General features: G+C 47.5%; 1 protein-coding gene across 3 annotated transcripts in view; it reads left to right on the top strand.

Moving 5' to 3' along the window:
- Window positions 1-13,090, top strand: part of myo5b (myosin VB) — a 299,416-nt gene that overhangs the window by 165 nt on the left and 286,161 nt on the right. The gene's annotated exons all lie outside the window — the stretch shown is intronic.

Genomic DNA, 13,090 nt, shown 5'->3' on the forward strand with positions numbered 1-13,090 from the left:
GTAACCATTTCCCCGTGTCGCTGCGTCTCCGGGAGATCCGTCAGCTTCTCGTCACCTGTTCCTCCCCCCATTCCCAACCCTACCGACCCGGGACACCTGTTCCCCCACCCCCCTCCTCACACCCTACCGACCCGGGACACCTGTTCCCTCACCCCCCTCCTCCTCCCCCCATTCCCAACCCTACCGACCCGGGACACCTGTTCCCCCACCCCCCTCCTCACACCCTACCGACCCGGGACAGGTTCCTCCCCCCATTCCCAACCCTACCGACCCGGGACACCTGTTCCCCCACCCCCCTCCTCACACCCTACCGACCCGGGACACCTGTTCCCCCACCCCCCTCCTCACACCCTACCGACCCGGGACACCTGTTCCCCCACCCCCCTCCTCACACCCTACCGACCCGGGACAGGTTCCTCCCCCCATTCCCAACCCTACCGACCCGGGACACCTGTTCCCCTCCTCCTCCCACCCTACCGACCCGGGACACCTGTTCCCCTCCTCCTCACACCCTACCGACCCGGGACACCTGTTCCCCCACCCCCCTCCTCACACCCTACCGACCCGGGACAGGTTCCTCCCCCCATTCCCAACCCTACCGACCCGGGACACCTGTTCCCCCACCCCCCTCCTCACACCCTACCGACCCGGGACAGGTTCCTCCCCCCATTCCCAACCCTACCGACCCGGGACACCTGTTCCCCCACCCCCCTCCTCACACCCTACCGACCCGGGACAGGTTCCTCCCCCCATTCCCAACCCTACCGACCCGGGACACCTGTTCCCCCACCCCCCTCCTCACACCCTACCGACCCGGGACAGGTTCCTCCCCCCATTTCCAACCCTACCGACCCGGGACACCTGTTCCCCCACCCCCCTCCTCACACCCTACCGACCCGGGACAGGTTCCTCCCCCCATTCCCAACCCTACCGACCCGGGACACCTGTTCCCCTCCTCCTCCCACCCTACCGACCCGGGACACCTGTTCCCCTCCTCCTCCCACTCTACCGACCCGGGACACCTGTTCCCCTCCTCCTCCCACTCTACCGACCCGGGACACCGGTTCCTCCCCCCCGTTCCCACCCTACCGACCCGGGACACCTGTTCCTCCCCCCATTCCCAACCCTACCGACCCGGGGCACCTGTTCCCTTCCCCCACCCTACCGACCCGGGGCATCTGTTCCCCCCTCCTCCCACCCTACCGACCCGGGACACCTATTCCCCCCTCCTCCTCCCACCCTACCGACCCGGGACACCTGTTCCTCCCCCCATTCCCAACCCTGCCGACCCGGGACACCTGTTCCTACCCCCTCTCACCCTACCGACCCGGGACACCTGTTCCCCACCCCAGCCCCAACCCTACCGACCCGGAAGAGCTGTTCGTCCCACCTCCACCCCCACCGACCCGGGACACCTGTTTCAACCCCCCCCCCCAACTCTCCGCCCCCCCGCCCTCCCTCACCCTCTCCTGCCCTACCGCCCGGGACACTTGTAACACTCCCCACTCTCTGTCTGTTACTTCCCTACCCCCAGCGTCATTGAACCCCACCCCACCTTCCCGGGCCCGGGACACCTGTTCTCCCTCTTCCCCGTCACCTGTTTCCGCTGCCCCCTCTCCCCGCCCGTCCAGTTTAACTGATCTTTTACCACTGACGGTTCATCTGTTCTCGCACCCCAGCCGCGCGACTGGGGTCACCTGTCTCTCCTCCCCCTCCCCAAGGGGCAGCATTAAATGGGAACGGTGCGTTGTTATCCCGCCCCTCTGCAGACGCGAATTGTTGGTGTTCAGCGTTTAAGCGGGTGGTATTTATCAGCCGTTCAAGATAGAAAACACTGAATGAAGGTTTAAGGAACGCGGTTGCTCCTTGATCGAAACTTTCATTTAGCGCAAGGAAGCGATGATGGTGTTTCTCGCCAAAGCAGAAACCTTCCCCGTCACTGAGTGACTTGGAAACGTCGTCTCTACCTGCAGAAGGCACATTTTAATTCTATTTTGCTGCCAGCGCCTGCAACGTTCCGTCGGCAGGCTCGCCTTGTGGGCGATTAAATATGTTACACCGCAGACGCAAAACAATCCTGAGGTGTTGGAAATTCAGCCGAGCACGATATCCAAACTTTGGAGGCATTATTTTAAGTTGATTGGAGGAGAGGATAGGGAGAATGTTTATTTAACAGTGAGAGTGATGAGTGTATGGAACGCCCTGCCGGGGGTGGTGATAAAGGCAGGTACATTAGGGACAATTAAGAGATACTTAGATAGACACATGGGTGCTGGAGAAACGGAGGGGCATGTGGGAGGGCATAATGAAATTGAGCTTAGATTAGGTTAAAGGGGTAGGCACGTCGTTGTGGGTGAGAGGTGACATGGTAGAGGTGTAGAAGACGAGAAGAGGCATAGATGGAGTGGACAGTCACAGATTTTTTTTCCCAGGATGGAAATTACTAATACAAGGGGGCATAATTTAAGAGTGATTGGAGGAAAGTATAAGGGAGGTGTATTTTACACAGTGGTAGGGATATGGAATGCTCTGCCAGGGGTGGTGGTAGATGCAGATATGTTAGGGATATTTAAGAGACTCTGAGATGGAGAGCAATGTGGTTGATCATGGGGTAGGTTAAAAGGTCAGCACAACATTGTGGGCTGAATGGCCTGAACTGTTCTTTGTTTCTTCTGTTTTTTTGGATGCAAATTAATTGAACTAAATGATTTGGCCAGTTCAGTGAAGTAATTTTCCTTTCTAGTCAAAGTAAATTTATCATCAAAGGATGAACACCACCTTGAGATTCATTTTCTTGCTGGTACTTTCCGGAAATTAAAGAACTGCAATGGAATTTAAGAATAACTATGTATAAAGACAGATGGACAAACAACCAATGTGCAAAAGAATTGTGGAATTTAAAAAAATACCGAGAACATGAGTTGTATAGTCCTTGAAGGTGAGCCTTTCGGTTGTGGAATCAGTTCAGGGTTGTGAGTGAGGTTATCGTGCTGGTTCAGGAGGTGATGGTTGAGGGGTGATAACTGTTCGTGAACCTGGTGGTGTGGGACCTGATGGTTGAGGGGTGATAACTGTCTGTGAACCTGGTGGTGTGGGACCTGATGGTTGAGGGGTGATAACTGTTTGTGAACCTGGTGGTGTGGGACCTGATGGTTGAGGGGTAATAACTGTTCGTGAACCTGGTGGTGTGGGACCTGATGGTTGAGGGGTAATAACTGTTCCTGAACCTGGTGGTGTGGGACCTGAAGGTTGAGGGGTGATAACTGTTCGTGAACCTGGTGGTCTGGGACCTGATGGTTGAGGGGTGATAACTGTTCGTGAACCTGGTGGTGTGGGACCTGATGGTTGAGGGGTGATAACTGTTCGTGAACCTGGTGGTCTGGGACCTGATGGTTGAGGGGTAATAACTGTTCGTGAACCTGGTGGTGTGGGACCTGATGGTTGAGGGGTGATAACTGTTCGTGAACCTGGTGGTGTGGGACCTGATGGTTGAGGGGTGATAACTGTTCGTGAACCTGGTGGTGTGGGACCTGATGGTTGAGGGGTAATAACTGTTCGTGAACCTGGTGGTGTGGGACCTGATGGTTGAGGGGTGATAACTGTTCGTGAACCTGGTGGTGTGGGACCTGATGGTTGAGGGGTGATAACTGTCTGTGAACCTGGTGGTGTGGGACCTGATGGTTGAGGGGTGATAACTGTCTGTGAACCTGGTGGTGTGAGATACCTTCTCTCTGATGGCAGCAATGTGAAGTGAACATGATCACCATGATTGGGGTACCATGGTTTCCTGTGACATGGCTCCGTGCAGTTGGTGAATGGTGGGGAAGGCTTTGCCCATGATGGAGTGGATTGTACCCACTATTTTGAAAAGGCTTTTTCATTCAAGGGCATTGATATTTCCCCAATGGGGTTGTGGTAGAGGCAGGTACATTAAGAGATGCTTAGATAGGCACATGGGTGACTGACAATTTGAGGACTAGATAGGAGGGAGAGGTTAGATTGATCTTGGAGTAAGTTGAAAGTTAGTTCAGAAGAAGTATATCTGGAAGTTTTGAGAGTTTCTTGAAAAACATTGCTGTGTATCACCAGCACCATCCTGGATTCACTCACCTTAATGGACTGCTCAACTTCTGTTCATAATTAGACTGTAAGAGATAGGAGCAGAATTAGGCCACTCGGCCCATCGAGTCAGGTCTGTCACTCAATCATGGCTGATCCTTTTTCCCCTCCTCAGCCCCACCCCCTGGCCTTCTCCTCGTAACCTTTGATGCCATGTCCCATCAAGAAACTATTAATTTCTGCCTTAAATACACCCAACAACCTGGCCTCCACAGCTGCACGTGGTAACAAATTCCACAAATTCACCACCCTCTAGTGAAATAAATTTCTCTGCATCTCTGTATTAAATGGATGCCCCTCTAACCTGAGGCTGTGTCCTCTTGTCCTAGACTCCACCACCATAGGAAACAGTCTTTCCAGATCTACTCTATCTAGGCCTTTCAACACTCAAAAGGTTTCAATGATATTCCCTCATCCTTCTAAATTCCATTGAGTACAGGCATTCCTTGTATGATAACTCTTACATTTGCAGAATTATCCTTGTGAAACTCCTCTGAAACCTCTCCAATGCCAGCACAACCTTATTTTGATGACCTAAAACTGTTCACGATACTCAAGGTGAGGTCTCACCAGTGCCTTATAAAGCCTCAGCATCACATCCCCGCTCTTGTATTCTAGACCTCTTGAAATGAATGCTAACATGGCATTGCCTTCCTCACCACTGACTCAACCTGCAAGTTAACCTTCAGGGTGTTCTGCACAAGGACTCCCAAGTCCCTTTGCATCTCAGATTTCTGGATTTTCTCTCTATTTTGAAAATAGTCTGCACATTTATTTCTACCACCAAAGTGCATGACCATGCATTTTCCAACATTGTATTTCATTTGCCACTTTCTTGCCCATTCTCATAATCTAAGTCCTTCTGCATCCTACCTGTTTCCTCAACACTACCAGCCCCTCCATCAATCTGCAAACTTGGCAACAAAGCTATCTATTCCATTATCTAAATCATTGATATACGGCATAAAAGGAAGCGGTCTCAACACTGACCCCTGCGGAACACCACTAGTCACTGGCAGCCAACCAGAAAAGGATCCTTTTACTCCCACTCACTGCCTCCTGCTAATCAGCCAGTAACTTTCCTGTAACATCATTGGCTCCTAACTTGGTAAGCAGCCTCATGTGTGGTGTGTGGCACCTTGTCAGGCTTTTTGAAAATCCAAATATACAACATCCACTGCATCTGTGTTATCTATCCTACTTGTAATCTCCATAAAGAATTTCAACAGGTTTGTCAGGCAAGATTTTCCCTGAAGGAAACCATGCTGACTTTGCCCTATCTTGTCCTGCATCACCAAGCACTCCATATCTTCATCCTTAACAATTGTCTAACATCTTCCCAACCACTGAAGTCAGGCTAACATCTATTCTTTCTGCTGCCTTCCTCCTTTCTTAAAAAGTAGAGTGACATTTGCAACTTTCCAGTCCTCTGACACCATTCCGAAGTCCATTGATTTTTTTTTTGAAAGATCACTTCTAATGCTTCCACAATCTTTTTGCTTCCTCTTTCAGAACCCTAGGGTGCAGTTTATCTGGTCCGGGTAACTTGCATACCTTTAGGTCTTTCAGCTTTTTGAGCACCTTCTCTCTTGTAATAGTATCTGCACCCACTTCTTTTTCCTCACACCCTTCAATATCTGGCACACTGCTAATGTCTTCCACAGTGAAGACTGATGCAAAATACTCATTTAGTTCATCTGTCATCTCCTTGTCCTCCCATGATTATTTCTCCAGCCTCATTTTCTAGCAGTCTTATATCCACTCTCATCTCTTTTATTTTTTACATACTTGAAAAAGCTTTTACTATCCATTTTGATATTGTTTGCTAGCTTGCTTTCATATTTATCTTTTCCTTCCTAATGATTCTTTTAGTTGCTCTCTTTAGGTTTTTAAACACTTCCCAATCCTCTATCTTTCCACTAATTTTTACTTTGTTGTATGCCCTCTCTTTAGTTTTTACATTAGCTTTGACTTCCCTTGTCAGCCATGGTTGTACTATTTTGCTATTTGAGTATTTCTTTATTTTTGGAATAAATCTATCCTGCTCATTCCTCTTTTATCCCTAGAAACTCATACCATTTTTGCTCTGCTATCATTGTGCCAGCATTTCCATCCAATTTACATTGGCCAACTCCACTCTCATACCACCATAATTTCCCTTACTCCACTGAAATACTGCTGTGTCAGATTTTACTTTCTCCCTATCAAATTTCAAGTTGAACTCAATCAAATTGACTCCTAAGGGTTCTTTTACCTTAAGCTCCCTAATCAGCTCCTGTTCATTACTTAACACCCAATTCAGTATACTGATCCCCTAATAGGCTCAATGTCAAACTGCTCTAAAAAACCACCTTGTAGGCATTCAACAAACCCACACTCTCGAGATCCATTACCAACCTGACTTTCCCAAATCTCCCATGACTATCATATCATTGCCCTTTTGACATGCCTTTTCTATTTTCTGCTGTAATCTGTGGGTCACATCCCGGCTTCTGTTGGGAGTCCTGTGTATAATTTCCGTCAGGGTCCTTTTACCCTTACAGTTGCTTAACTCAACCCACGATTCAACACCTTCCAATTGTATGTCACATCTTCCTACTGATTTGATGCCATTCTTCTCCAGCAGAGCCACACCACCCTGCCTTTGCTTGCCTTCCTATCCCTCCGATACAAAGTGCAACATTGAAAATTCAGCTCCCAAATACAACCGTCCTTCAGCCACGATTCAGTGATGATCACATCATACCTGACAATCTGTAATAGTGCAAGAAGATCATCCGCCTTATCTCTTGTATTCCATGCATTGAGATATAACACCTTGAGTACTGTATTTGCTACCCTTTTTGACTCTGCATCCCTAATGCACTGATGCTCACTCTGCTGTCTGCAATTTTGTCCTATTGTCTTCTTGACCTTCCTCACAGTCTGACTGCATGCTATCTTTACTTTTTTTTACCATCTGTCTACCCTGAATTCCTTCACTGTGGTTCCCACCCCCCCGACAAATTAATTTAAAGCCTCCCCAACAGCTCTAGCAAACCTGCCCAGGAGAATATTGGTCCCCCTTGAGTTCAGGTGCAACCAGCCACTCTTGTACAGCTCATACCTCCCCCAGCAGAGATCCCAATGATCCAAGAACCTGAAGCCCTGCCCCAGCTTCTCAGCCACGTATTTATCTGCCAAATCATCCTGTTTCTCCCCTCACTGGTGGGCAGAACAGGCAGAAATCTAGAAATTACTATGTGGGATGTCCTGTTTCTCAGCTTTCTACCTAGCTCTCTAAATTACCCTCTACACTAGCTCTCTCTACCCTAGCTTCAGGCCCTCTTTGCTTTTCCTTCCTACGTCAATGGTACCGATATGTACCACGACATCTGGCTGCTCTCCCTTCCCCTCCAAAATGCTGTGGAAGCTATCTGAGATGTCCCTGACTCTGGCATCAGGGAGGCAACATACCATTCATCCACAGAATCTCCTGTCTGCTCCTTCTATTACTATCTCTCCCCTCTTCTCCCTCTGTCCCTCCTACACACAGACCCATGTTCAGTGCCTGTAACCGGGTTGGTGTGACATTCCCCGGGAGGTCATCCCCCACAACTGTATCCAAAATGGTGTACTTATTATTGAGTACTCTGTTCTAACCGCCTATTCACACTTCCATTTCTCCTAAAAGTCACCCAGCTACTCACCTCCTGCAACTTTGGGATGACTACACCCCTGTAACTCTGATAAACTATCTCCTCACTCCCCCGTACAAGCTGAAGGTCATCCAGCTACTGCTCCAGATCCCTAACACGGTCTTCACGGAGCTGCAGCTGGATGCTCTTCATGCAGATGTAGTTATTCATGATTTATTTATTTTTTTTAAATAATGAAGGTTGTCTTTTGCACATAGTGGATAGGGTTAGTTTGGTTGTCTGTCTTTGAACCTGTTGTGTTTCTTTGTATCAACTGTGCATGTCTGCAAGAAAATGAATCTCAGGATAGTATATTGTGACATGCATACTTTGGTAAATTTACATTGAACTTTGGCATTTGTAATTGGGAGGGGAAGATTGTTTAAAATAAATACAGGTGCACCTGAAAAGTCACACACGTATGTCACTGGAAACATCACTGATCTTTCTATTGTCAATCTCTGATATAATGTTAGTATATATAGTCATGGAACACGAAGGCAGAGAAACAGGTCCTTTGTGTCCACCTGCACCCAGACCAGAGCCCTGCACACCCCTCCCATCCATATACTGCGTGGATCCAAATTCCCCTTAAACATTTCACCTTTCACCCTTAACCCATGACCTCCAGCTGCTCTCTCTAGTTCAAGTCTTTATATGAGCAAAGATATATAACAACACACACAAAGTGCTGGAGGAACCCAGCAGTTCAGGTAGCACCAATTAACAGTTGAAGCTTTGGGCTGAGACAACTTCATCAGGACCGGAAAGGAAGGGGGAAGATGCCAGAATAAGAAGGTGGGGGGGAGGGGAAGTAGGACTAGCTGGCAGGTGATAGGTGAGACCAGAAGGCTGGGGAGGGGGATGAAGAAAGAAGCTGGGAGGTGATGGGTGGAAAAACTAAAGGGCTGGAGAAGAAGGAATCTGATAGGATAGGAGAAGAGAGTGGTCCATAGGAAAAAGGACACCAGAGGAAGGTGAAGGGCAGATGAGGGGAAGAGAAGGGGTGAGAGGGGAACCGGAATGGAAAAAGAGGGAAGGGGGGGAGCAATTACTGGAAGTTGGAGAAATTGATGTTCAGGTTTGAGGCTACCTAGTCAGAATGTGAGGTGTTGGTCCAACACATTCTCTACTGCCATAATGAATCCAATCTCATTTGGAGAAGTAACACTGCAAATTCATATCCATTCCCCTCCCCACTCACCTTATTCTGACTGCTGCCCCCTTCCTTTCCAGTCCTGATAAAGGGTCTCAGCCTGAAACATGGACTGTTCGTTTATTTCCATAGATGCTTCCTGACCTGCTGAGTTCCTCCAGGATTTTGTGTGTGCGATGCTCTGGTTATCCAGCATCTGCAGAATCTCTTGTGTTTAAGAAATATACTCCATCTTTACCATGCAACGCATTCGGTCAGATGGCTCCTGACAAGGTATCGAAGCAGTTGAGAGTTGACTGCCTTCAACAAAGGATGCTTCATTGGCTGAGTCACAAGAGAAACTGCACATGTTGGAAATTGTGAACAGCATGCTCAAAATGATGCAGGAACTCAGCAGGTTAGGCAGGATCCACGAAGTATAAACAGTCGATATTTTGGCCAAGACCCTTCGGGACTGGAGAAGACAGGGGGTGAGGCTGCTTCTCTTCCCCTCTCCCACCCTCATGACCTGCTCACTACCTCCCTCAGATACCCTTCCTCCTTTCTCCCATGGTCTAGATACCTCTTCACCTCTCAGCTTTTCACATCATCCTTCCTCCCCCACCCACCCTCCTTACCCCCTGTACCTACTCTCACCTACCAGCTGCCAGTTTGTACTCCTCCCTGTCCCTCTCCCTTTTCATTCTAGTTTCTGCCCCTTTCCTTTCCTGTCCTGATGAAAAGTCTTGGCCCGAAATGTCGACGGTAATGCTGCCTGACCTGCTGAGCTCCTCCAACAGTTTGTGCAATTATTTGTGGCCATTCAAAATAAACACAAACGATAAAACAGAATAAAATCAATGAAAAACTACACGCAAAAAAAGACTAGCAAACAACCAAAAGACAGCAAATTGTGCAAATACAAAAAGATAAATAAGATAATACTGGATAATAGGCCATAAATAATATTGAGAATATGAGTTGTAGAGTTCTTGAAAGTGAGTTCATAGGTTCATCTTGACAGTAGAGGAGGCCATAGATAGACATAACAGAATGGGAATGGGATGTGGAATCACCTACGCTCTGTCCGCCAGAGAAAGCAGGATCTCCCAGTGGCCACAAGTTTTAATTCCACGTCCCATTCCCGTTCTGATATGTCTATCCATGGCCTCCTCTACTGTCAAAATGAAGCCACACTCAGGTTGGAGGAACAACACATTATAGTCTGGCTGGGTAGCCTCCAACCTGAAGGCATGAACATTGACTTCTCTAACTTCCGTTAATGCCCCTCCCCTTCTTACCCCATCCCTGATATATTTAGTTTCTTTTCTCTCTCTGCCCATCACTCTGCCTGTTCTCCATCTCCCTCTGGTGCTCCCCTCCCCCTTTCCTTCTCCCGAGGCCTCCTGTCCCATGATCCTTCCCCTTCTTCAGCTCTGTATCCTTTTTGCCATTCACCTTTCCAGCTCTCAGCTTCACCTCACCCCCTCCGGTCTTCTATCATTTCGGATTTCACCGTCCCCCTCCTACTTTCAAATCTCTTACTATCTTTTCTTTCAGTTGGTCCTGACAAAGGGTCTCGGCCCAAAACGTCAACAGCACTTCTCCCTATAGATGCTGCCTGGCCTGATGTGTTCCACCAGCATTTTGTGTGTGTTGAGCAAAAACACAGACTTGCAGTTACCCCAAAGTCTTCACGTTTCACCCAGTATTCAACATTCCTGCAGGGTAATAACTGTTCCTGAACCTGGTGGTGTGGGTTTTCAGGCTCCTGTATCCCTTTCCCAATGGTAGCAGCACGAGGAGAGCATGGCCTGGATGGAGGACATCCTTGATGGATGCTACTGTTTTGTGGTGGCACATCCTTGTGGATGTGCTCATTGGCAGACAAGATGTCACACAGCCATAATTGCAGGATTCAAGTTGAAATAACCTTTGCTGTTTTCCTTGTAACCTGCTGCACTAAATATGACTGAGAAACAGGCAGAAGGAAAGAACTTGTTCTTTTGAAGACTGATTCTTTGGTTTTTGGCAGACAGCCGGCGTAAGTGGTATCAGGGACAAAGTCCGCCTGTTTTCATAAACTCCTGTTTTGCTTGATTTGTGACTGGTCATTTTGTTTTTGTCAGAATATTCGCTTGATTGCTGCTACTTTTATGAACAATCCGCTGAAGCATTTTGGAACTTCTTAAATATCTTTTTCTTTTGAAAATATTGATTATTTTATTTTATTTATTTTTTTGCGATGCAGCACAGAATGGGCCCTACTGGCTCAACAAGCTGGACTGCCCAGCAACCCACCGATTTAACTCTATCTTAATCATAGAACAGTTTATAATGACCAATTAGCCTTCCGACTGGAATGTCTTTGGACTGTGGGAGGAAACCAGAGCACCTGGAGGAAGCCCTTACAATCATGGGGGGAATGTACAAACTCCTTATAGACAGCACCAGAACTGAACCTCAGATTCCACCGCCTGCTCTGTAACAGCGTCACACGAATATTCTAATATCTATATTATTGTAAGAGTTTAATTGTCCTTTTGTTCCTGACTCTTCTGCATTTGTTAGTGCCTAAAGTTCAAAGTAACTTTATTATCGAAGTACATACATGTCACCATATACAACCCTAAGATTCATTAATTTATTTATTGAGATACAGTGTAGAACAAGTCCTTCTGGCCCTTTGAGCTGTACTGCCAGCAACCCCTGATTTTAACCATCACGGGACAATTTCCACTGACCGACTAAGCTACCGACCTTCAGACTGTGGGAGGAAACCCACATGCTAAGGGGGAGAATGTACAAACTCCTTACAGACACCGGCTGTAAAGCTTAGATCCATTTAGCAGTTTCTTTTCCTTCTTCTGTTAATATGAAACGAGTCTATTGCCTCCTGGTTCAGATTAGAAGGTGAAAACTCAAAGTACAAATCCCCAGTCACTGTCATATTAAGATTAGTTCTATTAATCACTTGTACATGGAAACATAGAGTAATGCATCGTGGGCGTTAAATTAAACCACTGAAGATTGTGCGCCCTGGCAGCAGCCCGCAAGAGTAGCTATGATTCTGGTGCCAACATAGCATGCCCACAACTCTCAAACCCTAACAGGTACATCTTTGGACTGTGGGAGGAAACCAGAGCATCCAGAGGAAACCCACACAGTCACGGGGAGAATGCCTAAGCTCCTTTATAGCGGTGGGAATTAAACACTGACTGCTTATCACTAGCACTGTAAAGCGCAGCGCTAATCACCAAACTTCCATGTCATCCTCATTCAGAGACATACACAGTTATCAGCTATAAAACCATACAAAGGAACAATAGGAGTACACCATGATGTACCATAGGCGGGTATACCATGACAACAGACACTTGGCCTAACATGTTTGCACCAACTCCTGTTTACACTCATCCTAACCTTTCCCTTTATTCCTCTTCACAGTCCAGAGAATATTTGCAAGGATGTTGCTGGGACTCGAGGACCTGAGTTGTAGGGAAATGTTGAACAGGTTAGGACTTTATTCCCAGGAGCGTAGGAGAGTGGGGGGTGGGGAGGTTGGAATTTGATAGAGGTATGCAGAATCATGAGGAGTATAGATAACGTAAATGCAAGCGGACTTTTTCCACTGAGATTGGGTGAGACTAGAACTAGAGGTCATAGGTTAAGGCTGAAAGGTGAAATGTTTAAGAGGAACCTGAGGGTTAATTTCCTCACTCAGAAGGAGGTGAGAGTGTGGAATGAGCTGCCAATGGAAGTGATGATGTAGGTTTGATTTCAGCATTTAAGAGAAATTTGGGTAGGCATATGATGGGAGAGATATGGATGGTTATGGTCTGGTTTCAGGTCAATTCAAACTAGGCAAGTTAATGGTTTGGCATGAACTAGATGGGATGAAGGACTGGTTTCTGTACTGTAGTGTTCTACGACTATGATCTGTTTCTCTTAGCTGAAGGATAACTGGGAGAAGAATTAGAGGCGAGTTGAGGAAAACAATTCTCTGAGCAAATAGTCAGTCAGGAAATAGGCCACTTGGCCCATCTAGTCCATGCCAACCAAGGAGCTCATTGAAGCCTATCCCATTTGCCTGCATTTGGCCCGTATCCTTCTAAACCAGCGGTTCCCAATCTTTTTTATGCCAAGATCCAATGTCATT

The sequence above is a fragment of the Hypanus sabinus genome, chromosome 14 (assembly GCF_030144855.1).
Source record: "Hypanus sabinus isolate sHypSab1 chromosome 14, sHypSab1.hap1, whole genome shotgun sequence".
NCBI classification, from domain to species: Eukaryota; Metazoa; Chordata; class Chondrichthyes; order Myliobatiformes; family Dasyatidae; genus Hypanus; species Hypanus sabinus.